General features: G+C 36.7%; 1 long non-coding RNA gene across 1 annotated transcript in view; it reads right to left on the bottom strand.

The window, feature by feature from the left end:
• Positions 1–5,380: 5,380 nt before the first annotated feature.
• LOC139469143 (uncharacterized) overlaps positions 5,381–22,460 on the bottom strand; it is a 47,340-nt gene continuing 30,260 nt past the window's right edge. Inside the window, exons 2-3 of the long non-coding RNA XR_011653707.1 lie at positions 20,969–21,057; positions 5,381–5,671 (exon numbers count right to left, since the gene is read on the bottom strand). This is a non-coding gene — a long non-coding RNA (uncharacterized lncRNA). The remainder of the gene's footprint in view (positions 5,672–20,968; positions 21,058–22,460) is intronic.

The following is a 22,460-nucleotide window of genomic DNA, read 5'->3' as shown; positions in this document are numbered from 1 at the left end:
CGTTATGTTAGACATTCGTTGTTCATTAAAATAAATATAACGTTAATTAGTGGTTTTAGTGGTATAATATAGACTTTCGTAAGACGTGTATTCGTGGTGTCCGAACTGTGTATGTATGACTTGCTCTCAAAGTTGTTTTATACCAGCTAAACTCGATTTTGCTTATGATGTGGTTATTTGCAAAAGAGGAATACAAGGTAAATGCACAATCTTCTGTTGGTTTTCATCATTAGCTGACGTTTCTCTCTGACTGACAAGGCTACACTTCTGGCATTCTTCAATCATGGCTATATGACGCTGTTGGTGGCTTGTTCGTAACACAGTTGTACGTAAAAGGGCGTCGGATCGTGGTCAGCATTAGCAAACGATTTCTTAGTAAACGTCTCTGGACCAATGAATGAATGTTTCCCCATGTGTATGTCCATGTCATTGACATCCTCGATAAAGTGAAAGTAATATTGTGTTCATATTTGACCTCATGGAGTAGTGCATAATTTAAACGTGTGAAAGACGTTTGAGTGTCTGAAGAATTTATTGGGTTGCCAATAAAATAGATTTCTAGTTTTCTTTGCAAACTTAAATTGTTATCTTTAGCTGATAAATTGAACACACCTTGATAAAACAGCCGTTTGTTTCATTATACTTTGACAAATGCTTAATCACAGGTTAAAAGTGTTGATCTTTGGCAAACTGTGCTGAAAAGTATATTCCATCGAGTTCTGGTCACCTCAGTGTGGGAAAGAGCCCATTGATCGGAAGTTTCTTGGCGCGAACATTTGAATTGCCACCCAAATTCATTTCCAACATTGATCTGTGAAACTCTGTGTTTTATTGGTCGTTGTTAACACTGAACTTTTGAATTTGCAAACTGGGATAACTGAGCCTGTTAGCTATAATTTCACGAGTGTGGCAAGCATTTGAAATGGAGAATCCTAGCATTGTTTGCTTCTACAGTTTTCGTTAGTTACAATCTAGCCCCTCGCCGATTTTTAACTTTTAACTGAAGATTACATCGCTAGTACGGATAAAGAGGGTCAATAGAACGTGACAGAAACAGACAATTATTCGACATTTTCGATTTGTTCAGCAAACGATGCTGAACTTGTTGCTTAATATAATTTTGAACCAAGTACAACATTTTTCTCACCAAACAACATTCTCAAAAGTTGAAATAACTTAAACAAAACTTTACGCCCATAATGAAGATTCGAACTCGAACTCCTTGGATTATGAGATTAAAATTTGGTCTCAAAATGGATTACCTCCCTTGGTTGTCTGTTTTGTTTTGCCGATTATTCCCTCGCGCCACAATTGATATTAAAACACATGTTAAAGGAAGTTTAGGTTAGAATTAAAGATAGTTATTGCGCCAGATATGTATATTTTGTATATTTGTCTTCATATATCGTGTTTATCTGTTAGTCACTGTTGCAAGACGGCAGTCATATGATCGATGACAGTACGTTCGAATCTTTTCTCTTTAACGTGACATTTTCTTTGAATGTACAGTATCAGTACCCCGACTTCTAACATTGGTAATTTACATACTTTTGCTCATCTGTCAACACATTCAAATATAATTCTTGCGCAGGTGCAAAGGGTCAAAGGGAAGTAACCCTAGCGACGATATTTCTTTGTTAACAGTCAGTCGCATCTCCACACCAATTGTTAACTTTGAGTTCGATTCCAGGCATGTTCATCTCTAAGGGATTCACTATAAGCTTTTTAACGTTTTATACTTTGCTTGAGTATGTATGATCAATCATAACGTAATTAATCATTGATACAATATCCAGCAAATATTTACCTAGTTGACGGATTAAGGCCAAACAAAGGTTAGACCTATAGACATGCATGTTGATAGTTTCTCCATAGTGAGATACATCTAAGTTCAAAGACTTTTTTCGAAAAAATGTAATACGAAATTATAACTTTTTGTATTTTTTAAAATGAAACTAATAACGTATATTTAATTAAATAAATATGATTAATTTCACAAAAATCTATGGTCAAAGGGAAATAACTCCAAACTTAACTTTGTGTAGGTTTTCCAAAACTGAATTAGTTTTTGATCACAAAATCACAAACAAAAACGAAGCAGACACGTACATAAAAGATGATTATGTAATCGTATGAATAACAGTAAATATCGAGTTTTACATACGAAGTCGGAAGTAAACGGTTTCCGTTGAAAGGAACCGACAGAGACACGTCAGTATTAAACTGCATTTAACTTTCAACAGGCTTTAAAGTAAGACAAACTAAAACGGTTGTTTTTCTACCCAAACTTTCAAAATCGATAACATTTTTCTTACGTAACGAATGCTGGTAATTTCCAAAGTTATCTAGTCTATACAATTACCGTGTATGACAATGTTAGGGGAATTCATTCCCAAACGAATCTGACAGATATTGTAGGTAAAAACATCAACATTCTCGTCATGCAGGTCAGAAAAAGGAAATTAGGTAAAAAAATTGTGGAATCCTAAAGTAATTTACGTAAACACTTATTTGGTTATGTTAAGATCGATTTCTCGACAATACATTGCTGGTCATAGCAGTGTAGAGTCTTCGTGTTGTCTGTACTGGTTCTCCTGATTTGATGGTCTTATGTTCGTAGTGCTGAGTAGAGCCGAATGTCCTGGACCCACTTGCACAAAGCGATCTTAGCGCTAAGATGATCGTAACTCCCATACTTTAACATAGGCTTACAATAGTCTTTGCGCTAAGATCGCTTTGTGCAAGTGGGCCCTGGTGACTCCAGGATATGCAACCAAAATATGTAAATTTAGGTACAAATGGGTTTCACTTAAAATGTAGTACGGCCCCCGAGGTGTGAACTGGTATGTTATGCAGGTCGTCCGACAATCAAGCTGGTTAGATCATGTATAAATGACATTGGTTTATGGAGTGTTTTCAGATTCCGAATTCCTGTGGGAGCGGTTTTGAGTGGGTTACTGCTATCAAAGGAGTTTCGTTTGTTTCAATGTTTGAAACGGACTTATCATTGACTCAACATGTAAATTTTGGGAGCGCCAAACCAATAGAACGACAATTTTAGTTTTCATTCGTGTTTTAAATGCGAATCGAAAGCTAAATTCTTTGATATGTGAGTTATATTCATGTAGCCGCCTCTAAAGTGTCATTTTCTATACAAAATGCGTGGTCACATGGACATTTAAGTATGATGCGTCGTATTCATACTTAATACGATACCAGAATACATCAGGTGTTCTAACAATAGGACCAATGTAACCGATAAGATTGACCCTGTGAAGATTAATTTTTTAATGATCCGCATACACAAAGTTCTTTAATAAAATATGTCTATTATGTACCTCGAGACACGATTTTATCATTTTGAGTTAAATGGTTTTCAGGCCAACGACCATAATCACTTCATATTTCCGTTTAAATACTTGGACAATTAACATAACAAACCACCACATCAATCCCGAGAGCAAGGAGCCCATCACCTCTAATCTCTCGAAGAGTAAAGGACTTAACTTCCCAACGCCTATCTTTGACATATCTAATTGTTAGTCGACAAATGATTTTCTTCTGTGTTCATAACGTTTAAAGTTGATTAGTTGATTCAGAAATGACAATTATGCCTTGTGTCAATTTTTCACGGAAGATTGATTCGGCAAACAAAATTTCCTTGGATGGCCTCGTGAGAAATGCTCTCTGACACGTCAGGAACTGAGCCCATGTGAGACGTATTGGAATATTGGGTGTGTTGGGTGGACAAGGTTATTGTGGAATGGGTGGAAGCATTTTGGAGGTAGGCATAAGAAATGCCATATTTTTAAGAAGAAGGAGTATAAGGTTAGATAGGGGTTTATGAGAGATAGTTGGGTGTTGTTTTACAGTGGAATTACGGGTGGGAACTTCTTTTGTATAGAACAGGATACTGCTCTGAAATGTCCATTGGTTAATCTGTTAATCGGGACGATTTCACTGGCTAACCTACCGTCCGAATTAATGGTGTTTCGTTATTAATGTATGCGGGTTACGTTTAACAACCATCAAATAAATAGAAAATAAGAAAAAGAGATATGTGATTATTTTTTCTTACAGAGTTACAAACTATATATATGCATAAATAAATATATATAATAAATATATCGATAAATATGTAATATATGATCTCGATTGTCTGCAGAAAATGTTTCATTTGACGTATAAAGAAAAATAGTAGTGTAAATTATATTTATGGATCACTGAAAATCAGTGATAACACCAGGTGTTCGCGAAAAAGATTGGCACAAACCATTCAAAGTGATTATGGCCTAGACGGAATTATTATTCGTCAAGGTAACGAAACAACCAGACGGAAAGCGCCAAACGGAACTCTGTGTGTTAGACGAGACTGTACATAAGTATTTATGTGTTCGTAAAGTAGAGGGAGAAGTGGAGAAGAACAATATGAACAGCCGTATCGAATGATATGGTCAGATAAGTAGTTGGTGAGATAGGAGGGGTTGCAGCTGTAACGGAAAAGGTTCGCACAAAGGATGGTACCACATCAAGATGTAAGATGGGGAGGAGCTACAGAACAAGGATGGGTGGGGCAGAAGGGGAGTTGATACCCTATTCTAAATGAAAGGGAGAATTTCAGAAAATGGTTTTGTTTTAGATGTATGTTAGATAAACCAGGAGTGTTTGGACAGGGTTTCACACTGTAGTGGACAATACAACTGGGGACAGACGTGGTCAATAAACAGAATCATGGTCGCTGAACAATAGATGTAGGGTGTGGGGAGGAGGAGAGGAGGTAGGGGCGTTATTTTAGACGACAAAAAAGGGGGAATTTCAAAGAGGGCCGGGGAAGGCCCAGCCACTGACGTGGAAGACGGGGGCTCTGGTTCCAAGGGTATTGTCAAAACGCGATCAACCCCCACCCCTTATCCAGTCCTACCCCCAACGCCACAAAAACGTAGTTTTGAAGGCCGGACACTTGAGACGACCATATATAATGTCCACTCATGTCAAAATTCACAATATATTGCGGCCGATCATGGTTCTATTGTACGTCCGATCAGAAGCATAAATCACCAATTCCGTTAGACTGTTTTTTCCTGCCCCGATTGACACCAGGGGAGGGTAATGGTGTGCGTCGGGTAAGGATTTGGACGAGGTATATTTTAAAGATTAGTCTCTCTCACAGTAGGGTTCCGCCTTGTCATTTTATCAGAACCTGGTCGAGGCTAAATATCCTTCTTTCGACACGTAAATCAAGAAAATTAGATGTACAATGGTAATAAATTGCCATACACCATGTCAAGTTTAATTCTTGCTACAATGATAGAGCAGAATTTCTCTACCCGTCTAAAACAATTCACAACAAAGAACGGAAATCTATACATTTTATTGCACATTTCATGATTCGAACGGTCTTACACAGATATGATTCCAACATAGATATTTATTGCGGATTTATTACTTTTGTCTTGACAAACATTTGCTTATGCTCACATCCAGGAGTAATAGAGTTTTCGAGGATGTGACACTCGACTCTGAAGATTATTTGGCAGTGGAAAAATGGATTTGGTCACCCATTTTTCAGCTATGTACTTCATAGGAACGTATAGTTTCATTTTTATACGGATTGCTCTACAGATTATCAGTTTTCAGGCCGCATACATACCCTTCACAGGCTCTCTTGAGACTGAAATATAACGAAAATATAATGTAAAAATGATGCAAATATATACAAGTTACAAAAACATGTATGAAATTATACAGTTTCATAACCAACGCAAACTCATTTCGTAAGCAGTGGTATGATTGTTCAAGTTCATTGTGAGGTTCGACACAATACACAAGCAATGCATTTAAAGACAGAACATTCGAAAAAGCGACTAGTCAGTGTAATTATTGAACCAAATTTAAAATTGCTTACCAAATACCCTTTTATTCTGGTATACTGATTTACATAAAAAAAGGAAAACCAGTTTTTAGAACATGGGTGTGTTAAGAGAACGAAAGTGTATTTCATTGGTGGCTATTTCGGCCTAAATATCTCCTCATCACCCTCAATATGAACAGTATTTTATCGGTATAAAATCGCGTTAGTCCACAGGAAGGAAAATCCCATTTATGTATATATTACAGCTTTTGCGATAGAATATGTTGTTTTCTGGTATCGTGCATACGTTTATAGAAGCATTTTATCTGAAATCTGAAAGATCGGTAGAAAGCTTTCGCCTGAAGGGACGCTATAGAGGGAGGTGCTTAAATAAGATGATGAAGACAATATAAATCATGTCAAAACATCGCTTGTTAAATTAGCCTTTAACCCACTTCGCTTTGGTGTGTTTCACTAGAGGTGGGAGCTTTGCAAAAACGCAACCATGGTGAGGAACTAGGACTTGATATTATCTGCATAACTGATTTCAGATACAGTCTTAGTACAGTACTCCTGACGATGTGTTCGTTTGGAGAGAGTTTATCTCAGGACAGTGTGAGCAGCAACGTGGTTAATCTGTATCGTAAAAATAATACATATAAATGTAAAGTGAGGGCACTGAACTCTCGCGTTTAAAGACCATAGAACGAAATCTGAAGGACTGGTGATAAATCATTGTTATTGTATTTACAATGGTGATGCTATTTTCTGTTTCTATGGTTCTGTTAAAAAAAGGTTATTTCAGAATTGATAATGTTATACTGCTCGGTTTTGTTTCAGTAGTATCACAGTATCACCAAATCAAACGTAAATTAACTTGCTAAATAAAACCTTATTGTATATGAATGTGATAAATGTACAGTGTTTCTCACTGCTACTGTCCCATTCTCTTCTTAAGACAACGGGTGAAACACAAAAGGAGAATTTCAAGTAATGTTGTATCAGAATTTCCTCATATTCTTGTTCATAGTCTGTTTAATATTTGAATAGTCTCCTCTCATAAAAGTAAAATCGGAGTATTCCAACAAGTTCACCATTAAGAGTATATAAGTTCCATTTTGTTGATCATATCAGAGCCAAAGGAAACGGGGCATAATTAGTTAACGAGTGCATTCGTTGGTATTTCAGTACCGCTTTCAATATGAACGAAATTGCTCACCACTGATAAAGAATATTGTTTTTAAGATGGAAAAATACATGGACACATAAATATCGTTATTATTTTGCAATTAAAATGAATATTTATTCCGAGATTTAATAACAAATCCTGCGACTGTGATGCACTCTCGATTACTGTTCCTCCGTATCTGAGGTCCGAAAACAGAAACATTAATCTCAATACTTCATCTTCAGCTGAAGCATTAGTTAATTCCTTTATACATACATCGCGTAAACACTCAAGGCATGTATATTTTGCATTAAATCTCCATGACATTTCAAAACAACGAGTTATTTCGTTAAATTAAGGTATTTGTGTATGATTTCAGAAAACGAATATTTGAGTTCACAATCTCATCTCGAACACAGCTACACAGAGTATCATACTAACAATTCATGAAGCTACTATAATTATTTAATTTTCAGTACCATACAATTATATCACTATTGCAGTGAAATGCAAGAAAATTGTTACGGTTACATACATTATAAATGAACTGGTTTTCAAATGAAGTAACGAGACAATTGCAATTTGATACAATATGATTATTTGTAAAGATTCTTTTAAATATAATATCCTAGGGAATGAAAACTTCAGAGGTACTGTAGAATTGTAGCGAGACATACAGATTGGTTATGGGCCCGTTGAAGCCAACTCTTTACTAATTACATATTCAGGCGCCACCCGGTCTGAGCGGGAACGAAACTATGAAACTCGACACCACAAGTATCACTTATAAGCAACACACAGACAATAAACGCGCATTTTCTGAAATTTGTAATTTACAAATATCGATAACGTTGGAAAAGTCGAAGTGAAGAGAAAATGAGAGGGTTGAGTTGTCGTTGGCATACAAGAGAGTGTGTTTTGTGGTTGGGTCGTTGCTGATTGGCAAGTTAAACATACACCAGGGAATGCCGGGAAATGAAGGTCACGTGATCAATTGTGGCATCTTGCATAAGGTGATAAATCACCATCAATTTATCACGTGTAAAAATTGCATTTTTCTTATACATAACACGCATAACCTGTGACAGTTTTACGACAAATATTATTGAATGAACGTCAAGTGAGACTGTTAAGTCTAGTTTATGTTTGGATGTTCTTTGTAAGAGTTTTACAACATTTGATGGGTGGAACAGCGAAGTATGTTTGGACAATCGACATGCATATATAACGATGTCTTATAACAATTATCATAAATAGTTGAACTTTATTCTAAATAATTCGTTTGTTATTTATGATAAGTAGGCAACCTCCTTCACGTAACATCATATAATGGTTCATTTCAAGTCATATACGCGCGTCAATAAAGGACACACACAGCGTCTGTCATGCACGTGTGAGTCGTGTGTGTGAAATTGACGATGACATTTATTATTTCAATGACTGCTTGCATGAAAGGAACACGGTCAGAGCATGGTATTTGACTTCTTCTAATGTCACTTTCAAACTTGACACCAACACTCCAAGGGATCAGATTCACGATTAATGAATAAATGTAATTCGTTAAAAATATGTGTTTATGCACATTGAAACAAACAGTCGACAGTGCAGAATATATTTGGTGTTGCGACTTTGAGAAGTATGTGGGATGTTTATTTAAAATCTTAGGAAAACTTTGTTACTATATCCAGTCTATAAGCATTTTAGAGGTAGATTGTCTTCCTTGGCGCAAAGGTCAGACTACACCACAAGCTCCGCCCAATGTTTATACCTTCCAAAGCTTCTCACCTCGCTCTTGAATCCGATTTCAACATCGTCAACAACTCTTAAGGAATTTATCATAAAATAGCTCTCATTTCAAAAGATAACTGATAACAGAGGTCAGGTGTAAGGTTTTAGTCAAAATCCATTATTGAAATTATCTATTTGTAACTATCATTAACAATACACTAATATTCATTATGTTGTAAACTGTGTCATTATAATTCGAGTTTTGCGATGAAGGTTAAACTTTGGACAATAGCACAAATTACACGTTAAATTACGTTAACACACCAGTAGCAATCAATCACCGATCAATTTATCACTCACGTATAAACGTAATACAACTTGACCACAAACCCATGACAAGTGCGGAAAGATTTTTAAAAAGAAATCGACAAAGGAGTAACTTCTTAAACGAATGTCTCAAATCAAGTTCCTTTTAATTATTTTCCAATCTATCTTCTTGTGTAATATATTAATCCATTTAAGATATCCAATTACAGTAAGAAATAAATCATTTTTCGTGATCTCAATTCAACCCACAATCGCATCTTTCGTAAAAACCTAAAACCTGGATTGTGTCAGTATCGGTCGCCCCGTTAAACACATAAACATCACAGCGCAAGGATTTGAATCTAAACCATTTGTGATAATTAATCCGGCATTATTACCCGTGAGAGAACTTTCTTTAGTGCCCTACTCAATCATACGGAGACTATCAGTGTGTTTCACATGCTTTCCTTGTCTGTTGGGGCCAAGGGATAGCTGATGCCATAATCAATGTTGAAGAGCGTGCGAGAAATTTATCAGCTGACTCTCTTGTGTATTTCATAATGCAATGTACATCGTGTCGCAGTCTATTTACATGATTGTATAAAACACTGAACTTCAATCACATTAGGCTTCGTAGTTATCTGAACATGATTTAGAGTGATGAATTAACATCTCTTGTTAAGATATAAAGAAATATATCCTTCATACAGTTCAGCTGCTGAAACCTTTGCCTCAGATGAAATCAGTCTACGTACTGAAGAAAACAGTTATGTATATGTTCATCCTGTGTGCTAACTCTTGCTGGGCACATATACGTTATACTATCATAGCCACGTCATGTAATGTCTAATGATGACACATAATGACATATATAGCAATATAGGAATATATATAATTCATGTTATTGTTGTTATTATTGTTTGATGATCATAATGAGTATAGTTTTCATAACCATATTTATTTACGGGTAACATTATATAGTAATATAGCATCATACCGGGACACAAATCAGAAGGTTATGCAATATCAATCAAGAATATTCATGGTATTGGACAAAGATAGCTAAAAAACAAGTAATAGAAGGTCAAATGGAACTAAACTGAAGTATACATTTGAAAATTGGATTTGACCAAAACAAAAACAAATATTATCTAAACGTTACTAGGCTGAAAACAGTCGCCGAAACACTGCAAACGTAAGGTCTAAAACACAACTATATATATCAAATACTTCATCGTCGAATAACTATTTCTTGTTAATTTCATTTTTAGCAACTATCACACATGGGTATTCATTTTCTTTTGCCAGACATAACATAAGTACCGAATTATCATTATCATATTTACATAAACGTCTTTGATAATGCATGATCAAGATAGCCTACAGACCATTGTTCACATTAATTATGCTTTGGAACAGGATGTTCTTTTGAAGGAATAAGTTTACGTATGTTTTCTAATATGCAGAAAGCATACACATGCATGTCTAACAAGAGAGAAGCTTAATCGTTCGATAAACTATTGAATGCAGATGACCGAGGAAGTATATTTCATAAGAGAGAGAATATATGGATATCAGCTTCTGTATTATGAGGAACACAACGTTACACATGTGCTTACTCCTTCATCAGGCGAAACGTTGGGTTCCTTATGATAAAGAAATTGACATCCATATATTCTCTCTCTTATGCGAATTCACTTCTAAATGCCATTCATAGACAGGTATCTTTCAGAGAGCATTATACTGATCAATGGACTAACTGCTTTGAAAGATTAAAATGCGATATCCTGAAACTGCTACACGTATTCGATCGATTTTCCGCTGTTGTGAAGCTATCCATCCAATGGTAAACAGTAATATCATCTACCGCAACAAATTGTGCAAAAACCTCTAAGATAAATCGACGTCATGCCGATTTATAAGTTGAATGGTTCATGGCTATTCAAGGGGAGTATACATTTCATGCAATATTCCATATCGCGACATTGAAAAACCCATCCACTGTTCCCGGAAGACTTCTAAATAGTGGTATGTCGGCATTTCAGATGTAGTTGTCTCCCCTTAAATAAAATGAATGAGGTTTGGACAAAATGTAATTAGATAATTGCTGTCGATGTCAAATAGACTGGATTAACGGAAAACAGTCGTCGGCCACATTACTTGAGTAATGTAATAAGATCGTATTGCGAATGACCACGCCATAGTGCTATTAAGAAATGCTTCACACTGTTTCAGTGTATTGTTTGTACAAAATATTACATTACGATATAGGCATGTACAATATATATTGCCCTATGTACTTGTTATGAGACATAAAGAACTGTGTGTAGTGTGTGGTTTTCTTTGTACATATATTTCTCATTCGTTTCAATTTAGACTGGTTGTAAGATTGACATACACAATAACTCCTTTCAAATCCTTTTACTCGCTATATCTTATAAGGCGATGCTACTTCACAATCTGCTGGAATACACGTCAGCACTGTGGTTTGTCTCATCTTCCTGAGGCAAGGGCGTTAACTGACTCTAAAAGTCCAGTCTCGAACGCAGTAACGCCCTTGCATCGGGAAGATGGTTTTGTCTCCAACCATGAATAACTCGATCTATTTTCGATAGACTCCGAAACTTCGAGACAACGTATTGGAAGCAATACCTTTCATAGAGTTTGTAAATATATCTATTGTGTAAACAGGTCTTCCCTTATCCCTGCTAAGTAGAACAATGTTAACTTGAGAAGTGTTGTTTTGCTTTGACGCTCCACTGAACTGTATTTCAAAGGAAATCCCGTTGAAGGTATTAAACGTTTACAATTTTGGTGAAACCAATGTACACGGATATGACGCTCGAAAACCTAGGAACATTAGCAGGACAAATCTGGGAATCGAACCCATAATAGGCTTCTGTCATGCGCAAGGGAAACAAGTCTGCACATTATTGCACTTTAGACGAACTGGCCAATCGCGCTATGCCCATGTGAACTACAAAACACATGCATTGATCTTATTTATCAATGTTTCGTAAGAAATGTTCAGACACTGACGAAGTATAGAAAAGGATTTTATAACATCCTAATCTGACTCACATCACTTGAAAATGGCGACATACATTCTTCACTGAAGGAGTTAAATAATGTCCCCTAGGATAGGGGCGTTAAACCTATATAGATATCGATGAATGATATCTGGTGTTTTTTTTGGTCCAACTAAATGTGACAATAAACTTCCACCTGTGCACAATTAATTGTCAATATTCCTTAATCCAATAGATTATTGATGGGCATGTAGGTGGTGGCTTCGAAATGGTAACTCTCCGATTTAGTAACTAGTTATACAATTGAAAGAGTTTTCAGAAAAAAACTATTTGATGGGAGTAAATATGAATTATGTACATTACCGTTAAAATAATACGGAAACCAAATGGTTTACTTCAAATGAGAATAATATGACATATTTGAACAATAATTATCACAAATTATCTAAATTGCAATTTGAAACGCCAAAACAAAGATTTACATATCAGGACAGGAGTCAAGTATGGTTATGATAAGTCATACTGTCAATCATAAGAGCAGATAAGTAATTTACAAGCCTCGTCAACAAGACTGCACAGATGACAGTGATGCATATCACCTGCAAGTGACACGCGCGACATATGACTGACAGGTACAGGTAGAAGACCCTCTCACTGATTGATCACATTGCCGACAGGTGTGCAAATGCAACCACGAAGGAGGAGGAGCGTTCAGAACTCGGTGGGTAGGGGGCTGGGGGGTGGAGACAAGGTGAACATTTCCTTCCGTACCTATTGCAACACTAACTGAAGCTGTCAAAGAATCCGGATAATAATATTTCATTATCACAGGTTTGCTATTTAGTAGCAACCAATTTTGTCATATATCAAAAAAGAATGCTGAACGATACTCATGTTAAAAGTCAGCATGTTATAAAGCATTCTATATGTTTTATCATTTTGGTCGGATTTATTCTTGGAGACATTTTTCGCTATAACTTGTGTACTAAACCTTTGACATTTAACCCGGTTGTATTGGCTATGAACGTTATTGTAATGAATGATGTTCCTGTCATGATTACTTCTTTGATGACCATAATCTCTATGATGCATGTAAATGGTCATAAAGCATAGAACACGAGATGGTTATGTTAAAATAATTACAGCAACAACCAAATTGATGATTTATAAAACTGTCACTTATCAACATATGCATCAAGTTTACTTCCATCGGGGCAGCAACAAAGTAGGGGAGCAATCCATTCAGAATGGCTGTAAGATATTCATTGAGTGATAGAGAGCTCATATTTAAACATGCTAGATGAAAACTAAAGATTACACGAGGCAATATACATAAGGCAGACACAACTGTCTGACCGTGAGCATAGAAAACCAAAAAATTAAAAAGCGGTATAACCAACAAAGACCCTATATCATGCACTGAATGTTTTGGTGCGTAATTTTTCAGAATAATGCTATTTAAAGTAGCTATTATGTGATGTGTTTTTTTCAGCTGACGCCATCCCATGCAGAAAATGCCACAACAGTTATAGAAGAGAAGAGAGCGAAACTAAAGCATTTTTAATGTGATTATAAGTGAGTTGCGGTTGTATTTAAAACAAGCTTCTGTCTTTATTATATTTATCGTATACCTTTCCATCTCGTTATATGCGTTGTCCTTATACAATGAAACCAGCAAAAATATGCACATATTTAATATTTTTTAAATATATATCTGGAAAGGGATTTAACACGTTTGCAACACAGAAAATGTGCAATGTACATTCATACAATGTGTTGAATCCGAGCCAAGCTTCTGGTGTGATTTATTTTTATTCAATGAATCTGGATCGGTAAAAAAGCCAAGAAGACTTATGTTAATACCTCTCCAGTAGCTTCTAATGTAAATTAGCATTTGATACAATGATTTGAAATGTGCATCTACATTCATAAGTAACCTATTTATCCATACGAGTTTTCCATTGTTTTTAATATTCGTATTTTCATTTCCAAATATATTCGTTCGGAACCTTATCAGAACAGTTGCTGCAGGTAGTTCATTAGCAATCGTTTAATCCACCAAAGTAGTTTGGATGCAGCTTCGATTCGAAAGAATTGGAATGCACCAAATATGTTATTTAAAAGGGTGTACACCATGAATGTATCAGTATCAGGAATGAGTAACAGATATTAGTGTTTAATGAACAGACAAGATCCAGCTCAGGAAGGTCATTACGACGTACCTCGTACGTTAGCTTCAGGCTAGATATATGGAACGTATTTTATCATAAATGTGTATTTAGTTCATTAATAAAGTATAACATAATACGCCTACAGCAACAGCTAAAACTTATGTGGAATCTGTTCATTTGAATTATAATATAAAAATAGGGAATTGTTTGATGTTCGTGAACAATTAGTACTTTCATCAAGGGCAATAAACCGTCAATTGCAAACAGGAACACATTTTAACCTCAGTTCCCGATGCCACGCATAATGTAACAGCATTTTCCTTATAGACCGGTGAGACTGCGAAAGAGAAAGTGAAGCTTCAATAAACATTTTTACGAGTTTTGGCGACTTGTCGTGACACTGATATGACAAATGAAAATGAATGATGCTTTGAGAAAAATATACTGGTGACAACTTGTCAGACACAAGCACATCGGTCGCAATATCGCCTATATACCGCACAGTCCAATAGTGCATTATTATGTGTATCTTTTGCCATATACAAACAGACGAAGTTGGAATATTCCAGCACAATGCAGACTTCTTCTTCTTCTACTTCTTCTTACAACTACCACTATTGACAGCATACGGCATCACTGTCAGAAACTTACATATTACATATTACACATTAACCTCTTTCCGATAACCCCGTTTATGCACATAATGTAGTGACGACATGACACCCCCTCCTTGTCACCCTCGCTTACCCAAGACTTGCACATCCATCAGAAAATATGACGTTTATTATCACAGGGCGAGAGGTGACCATGCAAGATAAACCTTTCTCACACCGCTGTGATGTCCCCGAGTGGATGGGAGCAAGGGCCACACTACACCAGACTTAATACTACCTGTATTTCTTATCCTAATCTGCAACCCAGATCGTATTTCAATCTTAATTCCAGCTGGGGACATCTGCTGACCCTGCCACTTGAGGAATTAATCCCACAAGTGACACCAAACAACACTCTAAACCAGCTTTAGCTCTAAAACACACTTTCTACAGTCTACTTGGTACTAAGAAATACATTGATTTTGATATTATATATATCCTTTTAATATTAGAAATCGTAGGAGACAGGGATTTGAAGAGTGTAACATTATCCTAGAATTCGTTGACAAGTATCTGGATTCTATTTCATGTGTTACTAACGTAACTGTCCAAAAGCAATCAGGAACTAACGAGGCGAGGGAGTAAATGCAGTGGTAACTTTCATAGGGATCGTTTTCCACTCTTTTCAGACGGAGAGTCTGGAATTTTAATGAGATGTAAGAGAATCAAATCTATAAACTTGACGTTTGTAAAACATTTCGCTTCAATGGGTACAGGAGTCACTTGACACAAAGATGATGCATACATTTTGTCTCCGGGAATTGATTTCGGTGATAAGTTAAAAATGTTAAAAATTAAATTGTCAAAGCAACAACTTCAAACCTATCCTGATGGTATAACATAAATAGATTATACGAGCTCCAAATATGACCAGGTTTGTTTGTACTTAGTTCGCCTTGTACGTATTCTTGAAACGTACGTAGCAAGATTTTGTATTCCGTTTTCATTGCCATCCCATAGGGGATGTTTGCTTGCTTGGGACTTTTTCTTCCGTTATAATGACTCCTCGTTCCCATCCCTTCAGACCCACATGGGGTTGTAGTAGACCTTGTGCACCTTCTCCAAGTCGTCCAGTAACCATACAATTGAGGTCTTCATCCATCTTCAACAGTCGCCTCATCTCCCACGTGTTGCTTAGCCATACATAACCCCCAGGTGGGCCGAGTCGACACTGAAAAGTGATAGTGGCTGTGGTGCTGACCCCTTTGATTCATGGACTGTCATGGAACCAGGGACAGGGAGATGGCTCACTGACAGGGCCCCGTCATACAGACATGGGGTAACAGTCCACACAGGAAACCTGTTTCTGATTCTTCTTGGCAGCAATCCCCATTACAACGTAACACTGAACCAAGTGCCTCATCACTTTCTTGTGAGGAAATCTGTGTCGTGGTTCGTCGAGCTTACTTGAGCAGAATGCTAGAAGTAGCATATGTACCATCTGTGTATTAAACATGAATTTATCTCGATGTCATTGTTGTTATGTTTGTCATAAATGACTGTGGTTAAGGTGAAGTGTACGATTCGTCGTGGTGCTGTTCACTTTCCATAAACCTTTTTTAACACAGCATTGAGAGATGTGTACGGTAAGCTTAACCATTGGCTGGAATAGATGGTCAAAACAATGGCACTTATGGGGCGGTGTAATCCGGCAATGATCTTTAATTTATACTTCTTAATAATAAATTCTCATAAAAGATTCCCAGTGGCACCTCAATGGCACTGAATCAACAATGAGTTGTGTCCAAGAGGGCCTTTGTTGAGCAGAAGCACTGGGGTGAATGATATATAGTTGTGGTCACCTGAGAGCTGACCATTTGAATCGTTGGATTGTTGTGACCAGGGCTAGGCAAATCTACTAGACTCCAACCATGCAATGAGCACACGGGATCAAGAAGGATCATTTATGTAAACTGACCAACACACAGAGAGATGTTGTCAGTGATTTACTGGATTCAGTCAACTGTCACAGTTACATCAATATATCACACAAACATTTGAGGGATGTTATCAGGATCTTTTTTAAGAACATGGGATTACACCTGTTACAATCAAACGATAAAGGCATAGTTTACTACTTGTTTGGTAGGACAATCATCATGATAGTCAGAGTCAATGATCCTGCTAAAAGTATCTGACTTCAAGGGTTGCATTTAAGGATGTTCATCTATGAGGGATGGAATTCCAGAGATACTTCAAAGTATCTGGGCCAAGAGTCCATAGTTGTAACTGACCCTACACAATCTCCCCTATCGGACCCTTCCTTCAACCTCTAGTTCCAGCTCAGCGCCTGTATTGTCCAAGTGCCCCTATCACAGGTAACTATGATCGCGTATGGCCAAGACACGACCCCTTTCGGCCATTTCACGACTGGACACGCCTGCCAGAGAATGATGTCCAGGGTTCGTGTTACTGGCCAGAAGCGTTCACACGAAGAGGATATATAGTCAGTATCTCCACACGCACGTATCAATGCCCAGCATGGGGGTGTCAGGCTCACGACAAGCACATAGCACACATAACTGGACATTATATCCAAGGAGGTCTAACTGACGACATACAGACAGGCTGAGAAGTGGAACTGTCATCGGAGAACTACCATGATGTTGGCTGGTGAACATTGAAACTTCTCGCAAAGACTTCGACTTGTGTATGGCCATGTATAAACAGACACTGGAATACATTGGTTCATTCGGGTACCTCTCCAAGCATATCAAATATTAACTCTACTATATGTCGAAACAACGAACCCAAAACAATCATTCATTCATGTGCACATATCCCAATGTCCACAAATGTGTAACTGGACATTCACGCGATATGGTTCAATGGTATAGAGAGCACGGAGTATCCTACTAAAATATTCCGTCTGGTGAGCTTTGTGTTAAGACACTAGTACAATGCTGACAACTATTCCAGTACAGCAGCTGGTCTTGGAGTGATATGTGCCTAGTGTTACTATAGAGAACAACGAGACTCTTAGCAGTTCATGACCCTGGCCTTGTCTGCCCCCTAATTATAAATTGATAAGAGTTACAATTAGCAGATATAATGAGCCTGAAGGAAAACCTGTTAATATAACACCGTGACGTGGGGGCGAATCTCCACTGATAGACCTCTTCTCATCAGGCGTGGACCATTAGCAACAAGTAAAGGATCTTCAATATGACACTGACAAAGTCTCTGACTTTTCCAAGCACCGAGTAGCACCACCAAAAAAGTTCAACTTTTTGTTGAAAAGTTTCAATCTTTTAATGACATTTATAATCCAGTATTTTGTTCAACCTGACGTTGACAAAGCTGGAAGACGTGCTCCGACTGTATCGAGGTACTTATAATGTGGTTTGGAAGTGTTTAACATGGCACAGGTTAAACCTACGTAATGAGGAACCTAAGGGAGCAAAGTCATCTTAGAACCTTAAATTATTTCAGGACCAAATTTTGAGGTTGATTTACGTTAGACAACCATGATAGCTTCAAGCCATATACTGATTGTCATCGTGGTAATAAATTTACACTGTAACACCTTCTAGGAGTCTTCAAAGGCAACCCCCCAAAACATATCTTTCCTGCGCGTCACTTGATTGTTTTACCGGTACTTCTCATAACATAAGTAAAGTAAATGTAAAGCAGTGTCAGGCAGCACTGAGCATATACGGTTAAGAAACCACGATGTATGAACTATTTTAAAGATTACTTAATCATGTTGTCACGACCTTTAAATGCAATCACAACGAAACATAGTGTAACTTGAAAATGTTGAATATTTGTTTAACCTTGTTTGCATAAAATTTGACTTTGTCCCAAATTGGTAAATTCTGTTTTATACCATCACATTTGATAAACTATTTGCTGACTTTTGGGTTCATAATTGAGGAGTTCCAATGGTGGCTTAACCCTCTATAGCATTCGCGGCTTGAAACTGCAGCTGTGGTCAAAGAAAGTGGACACATTGATTAAATAACAATAGCACCAGGTCGTTTATAGCAGATAAAGACTGCAATAGTGAAACAGCTTGTTTTTATAAGTCATTTCACACATGATTGGATTTTATTGTCCTGTGTATGATATTGTTTCGGTGTTGACTTTCGCATGATACCTTATCCTGGTCAGAAAAAGGAATGCAGTAAAACGTGATAAGAGGATCTGAACAGTATCAAATTGATTACAGATTGTAATTTTAATAGAAGGTTATTGTTTGCAGTTTCATTGAACTTTGCCCCACACAAGCACAAAAACAAAGATATTTTGCTGAAATTCAAATTTTGTAATTAATAACTCACTGCCAAGTTTATTTTCAAATTTGGTGATATATAACATATGATGAGAAAGTTGGGGCATGTTGGTTGTGCTTTAGAAATTTCATTGATTTCAATGTACCATAGAGTTCCTGGAGATATGATGCTTACGAATCATTACGAATATATCGGCGAATTATGCATAGGTCATTGTATTACTAGTCCAGTGGCCATCATGATCCCAAATATCAAATATTGCATCAACGCAATGCCGGGCTGTGAAGCATTTCAGCCTCAGAGGCTATATGTCCTTTAAACAGCCTTCTCATCTTATGCAACAGCTTCAAGCGGGTTTCTGTGTGTGCCAGTAACGATATCAGATCTAGGCCAACTATATACTGTGATACGGTTGGACAATATTGGCAATATTAGCAACTGGGTGGACAGAGGACGCCTAGAGGAGCAACAATGGTCATGGTTCAGTAACTAGTAACAACATGTGCCACACTGAATCTTGAGAAAAGTATGTGATCATAGATGTGATTTCGTTCTATAAGAGACTGACAACAATTTATAATGTATTCTCAATTAGTGCATATTAACTGTAATTGGGTAGATAGTTGGAGTCATTTCCATAAAATGAAATTAACTTCACTGGGTGCAGGATACCGAAGAAAAATATTAATGTATATTTTTGGATACAAATTAGTAATTATCTTTAACCTTTCCCGGAGAAGAATACATTTGAGAAGGAAAAAAACTGAAATGATATGGGATCAGCCTATTCTACTCATCCAGATTTCTGCACACAACCAAGAACTTAATAAGGGTTGATTAGACAAAAAACGACCCTTCGATCCTGCATTGTGGTTAAGTGAAATAGACACCTTAATAATCCGTCATTAAGAACTATCAGCGTATTTTTGAAACTCTCGGTGATGTATGTATGTTGCAGATAACATCAGTTTTGTTGCAACAGCTATATTTCATATATGCCATTTTGCATGTTTTTTCTATGTACGTAACCTTTGAAAAAGTTGTAACTGTTGTCGTGGATTACCATGTTATTTACAAACATTGTGCAATAAAATATAGCTATTAATTGAAATAAAATATGAATAGTTCATATTAGAATTTGAACTTGTCACTGTGCACTTCTACATATTGAAGAATTGATTAAAACTCAGTTCGTTCAGAATACTATGACATTCCTCTCCATGCATAACAGGGTTAAACTTTATACATTATCTTGCATTTCCGAGGTACCAAGCGACCATAGCCTCCAGAAAAGAGTTTTATGTATATAGCCACACGCGATCTGTCAATAATTTCCGTATATATTTCTCAGATACTCTTACATCACTTGGTCAGTCTCGTGGTCAGGAGATTAACAACGCTTTATCTTGTCAGCGTGATATGGAAGGAATGACGTGGGTATTTCACTCCGCTCTTTACGAGTGCAGCCAGATAACCTCGCAATGGCGTCACAGAGCAAATTGGCCATTCATTTGTCTCACAGAGATGATAATTAACTTAACATTAACAATTAACAGTCGGGGATTAGGAACAAGTCTGTGGTCAGATTTACTATTCACTTGGCAAAGCTGAGTGGGTCGAGCTTGTAGAGTGGCATAACTTGTTTTCTGATGGGCTACGCGCATTCTTGTCAGTCAAAAACGTTATCAATCTTACAAAAGGAAATATTTCCATTTTACATAGAAGGGTGTAATACATTCTAATTAATCACATGTTGTTGTCAGTGCGAAATATGGTATGATGCCCACTTTATAACCAGTGTCAACTGACATATTGAATTAGCCATACCTGAGAGAAGTCACGTGCCTTCTTGTCTAGCCAGTGATTGGTTTATTCTGTCAACTTCCTGTCATTGCGCAGGCTGGATGAGGTCTAGTCTGCAACAAAGAGTTATGAATACTCAGAGAACGCTACATTAGACACTCTAGCAGTGGAACAACAAAAGATTAAATTTCTGCATGGTGTTAGAATTGTCGCGGTTAATTATACTCCATTAAAAAGACTGAAAAGAGGAACTTTGGGGTTAAAACATTTAACTAATTTTTCTGTCAGCCTTTATTACGAAGGGCAACCTTTTTCAGTCCCTTCGTAACCATTGTCAAATGAGCATTGAATTACCACAGACATATCACACTGCTTTAGACTTCGTGTTTTTTTCAAACATTTTTCTTTTGTGTTCATCTCGTTTTGTGTGCATAAAAATTTCCAATGCAAAAATGTCTTACAGCTTAGCAAATGGATATAATTTCCTTCATTGATTGGTAAGCTGCGTTATACAGAATGAAGCATGAAGTAATCCTTGCAAAACGGCCATGCCTTTTTGTTGTCCTGAAATATCTCTTCCCTCAACAAAACGTATGAATGAACATTGACAAACACATGCAATGATCTATCCCGGCATCTATATATAGAAATAATCTTTCGTGCAACTGGTTCTGAGGCGTAATATGATCCTATGATCGAATGTGGAAAGGGGATTCGAGGGAGCAGGCATTTATTAGCCAGGTAAACAAAGCCTTTTGATATTAACATTTCTTGAAATATCAGGTTGGGAGGCGTTGGTTTCTAGTAAATGATGACAATGCAGTTAACCGTGGTGAATAGATTACTTGAATGATTGATATATATTGTACACAATGATGACATTATTGCCTTGTGTGCAATTATGAATTAATTTATATATAATCCAATTGTACAATTATTCAAAATCATGATAATTATAAAAATGTAAAAAGGTTAAGAGGTAAATACTTTTTTTATAACTGAGTATTTATTTTACGGGTGCTTATGGTCAATGACTGATTTACTTACAACCTATTCAGTAAACGAAGTGTATGCTATTTAAGAGTTTATTTTGATATTTATTTGAAAATAATCCGTCCTAGAAATTTCTGGCACCAATACATACCTTTAATATCATTTCTACACCCGTTAGCATACTTAATTATACATTAAACAAATCATTCGGATAATGTATGCTGTGCCCTCGGCATATAGTGAACTATCAGCTTACAGTTTAAAGAGGTAAGAGCTATTAAATTTTCCAGACAGCAGTAGCATTTCAATGAATTGTCATTTTTTGGTGTGTAAGATATGTATATGTGATTACATACTGCCCACAAGAATTATTTGTTTGATAATTATCTTTTATGTTTCAGCTGCATCTTTTGCATGTGCAAATAGATCAAATTAGATTTAACCATTTTGTCTCGGTATAATGTCAATGAACGTTGATTGTATTATGATTTCGTTTAAAATCAAACGAAATTTCTCAAACAAC

This window comes from Haliotis cracherodii, unplaced genomic scaffold (assembly GCF_022045235.1).
Source record: "Haliotis cracherodii isolate W230 unplaced genomic scaffold, xgHalCrac1.p SCAF_2, whole genome shotgun sequence".
In the NCBI taxonomy this organism is placed as follows: domain Eukaryota; kingdom Metazoa; phylum Mollusca; class Gastropoda; order Lepetellida; family Haliotidae; genus Haliotis; species Haliotis cracherodii.
This window is presented reverse-complemented; position numbering and strand designations above follow the sequence as displayed.